Here is a 2,474-nt window from a genome sequence, read left to right on the forward strand (position 1 = left end):
CTGCACTGCTTCTGACTGGCAGGTCACCTGGAGAACCTGATTGGCTAGTGCGGCTTGAGTGACAAGAACACCTCCCACAGGGCTGTAGTGTGCTTAAAGACACAGCACAGAGGTTTCTGGTCATTCCTTCCACCTCAGTTAAACATCTTTTCTAGATTGACCAAGGTATGCATTTCAATATCACTTTCCCTGACTCCAAAAAGAAGACACTGTCATAATCTTGCACTCCATAGGAACTTTCCCTTTTTCCTCCAGGACACAACGTGACCAGCTAGCTTGTACAGTGCACTGTGCTGTGCTAGGTGAGTGCACAGCTTCCCTGTCCCAAAGGGGAAAGAATGCCCAGAATATTAACAGCTAAAGACAATTTTGAGGTCACAGAAGGAGGTGTTTGTTCTGTGGCTTCATGCTGAGGTCAGATGAACTGAAGGTATTTTTAACAAGGTTTTCACAGATATTTCACACAACAGAAAAGAGAAAAGCAGGCGTCAGATCTGAAACAAGATGATAGGTCTTTCCCCCATCAGAAGGCTGAATGATGGCTCCTTTGCTTTATGAGTTTTATTACTGAAACTCGAAGCAAACTCCAGGAAAATAAATAATAATAAAAAGAGTAGTGTTCATGGAAATGTGAATACATAGAGAATAATGGAACTAGAAGGAATGTCTTCACGAGCACTATTGTTAGCTAGCACATGGTCAGGCAAATAAAATATACAACTGCGGTAATTCAAGATTCTCTACATGAACAGGACAGGTAGAACGAAGCTCAACATGTGCCTAAAAAGTGGGCTTATTAGAATGTCTCAGAAGCTGTGTTTCAGGTTGTCTAAAAATAGCTACTTATAAATGACAATTGAAGGATCCAGTAGATTGTTTCTCAGTCTTTTCCCAAAGGTCAAGTGAAGAATCCAGTAGTTTTTCAGCTCACGAGGCTTGATGTCTCTATGGTTTTAAATATTCACCAAAATTTCAAAGAAGTAGTCTCTAGTACTCATAAAGGAATGAGCTTGGTAGGCAGAGCAAGGTGACAACAAAGAGACATTTCTACTTCAATATACTTTCTATGTAAGTGCTGCTACCAGAAGGTAAGAAGGTTAAAGTTAGATCATAGTCTTGTTTGATTCAGATTTTCTTGGTGATTTCAAGACAGGATTTTTCTGTGTAGTTGTGGAACTCAGTATGTAGGCCAGACTGGTCTCAAACTCAGAAAATCCCAGTGCCTCTGGCTCCTGGGTCATGGTGATAAAAGTGTGCATGGCCACCAGGCAGCTAAAGGTGGGTCCTATTATCTCAAACTATCCAGATTAATGGAGGATTTTCCCATTTCAAAACATTTAAGTAAAATCTCTCTCAGGTATAATTAATTCTTTGTCTATTAGGAATTCCAGAGGTAGTCAGTTTGACTAACAAAAATAGCCATTTCAACAGCCAAGACAGAAGAAATGAGAAAAAAATTCTTGCTTGTAGGAAGCATGAAGACCATGAATGTTATTTTCAAAGCAGTGTGTTTCCTCAACAAAGGGCGCAAGGGGATTTTACTTAGTGAGTCCGAATATGCTCATGTAATATTCTCCCTTCCTTAAGCATGATAAATTAGCAAATCCACTAGTGAACATGATTACAATGTAAAAACAGATATTTAGGGACATTCTTACCTCGAAGTCTTGTAGGAACATATGTAAATGAGACAAATGATGGAAAGAAATGCCTCTGGCATGGTCATATGATACCATAAGGTCTTAGTTGAAAATCAAGTAGAGGACACTGTGAAAAGTTGATTGTTAATCTTGATGTTTGATCTGAAAGATAACTGCACCAAAACCATAATTCTCACAGATACAAAAGATAGAGAACACAAAAGCAGAAAACTTCAAGGAAAAGTCACCTAACAGCCCTGTATACAGCACTACTGGAAGAACGGTTATGATGATCTCTATTACTCTCAGAGCAAAGCTGGTGTTGCTCTGAGAGGGTGACAAGGCAGAAGGCCACAGCTGCTTCCATGCAAGACAAGTAGGAGTCCACTTTAACTAGACCTGGCTTGCTGTCTGTCTCAGGTCGGGACTTCACTGTAGAGAATTTCATTCTTTCTTTTTTCTAACCTTAAAAAAAATCTTTAGTTATATGGTGTTTTGCTTGCATATGCCTGAGCACAGTACCTACAGAGGGCAGAAGAAGGGATGAGATACCTGGGACTGGAATTAGACAAATGGTGAGCTAGCATGCAGGGTCCAGGAATGGAATAAAGGTCCTCTGTGAAAATACCTAGTGCTCTAGTTGCTGAGCCATCTATCTAGCCCCTCTTTTTAATTTATAATTAAATTATAATTATAATTTGCAAAAGCAAGCAATTTTTTTCTCATTTTGTTTGTCTTGGCTGTTGAGATGTTTATTTTTGGTAGTCAAACTGACTACCTCTAGGATTAACTAATACACAAAGAATTGATCATATCTGAGAGAGATTTTACTTA

This window comes from Myodes glareolus, chromosome 27, assembly GCF_982192425.1.
Source record: "Myodes glareolus chromosome 27, mMyoGla1.1, whole genome shotgun sequence".
Classification (NCBI taxonomy): Eukaryota; Metazoa; Chordata; class Mammalia; order Rodentia; family Cricetidae; genus Myodes; species Myodes glareolus.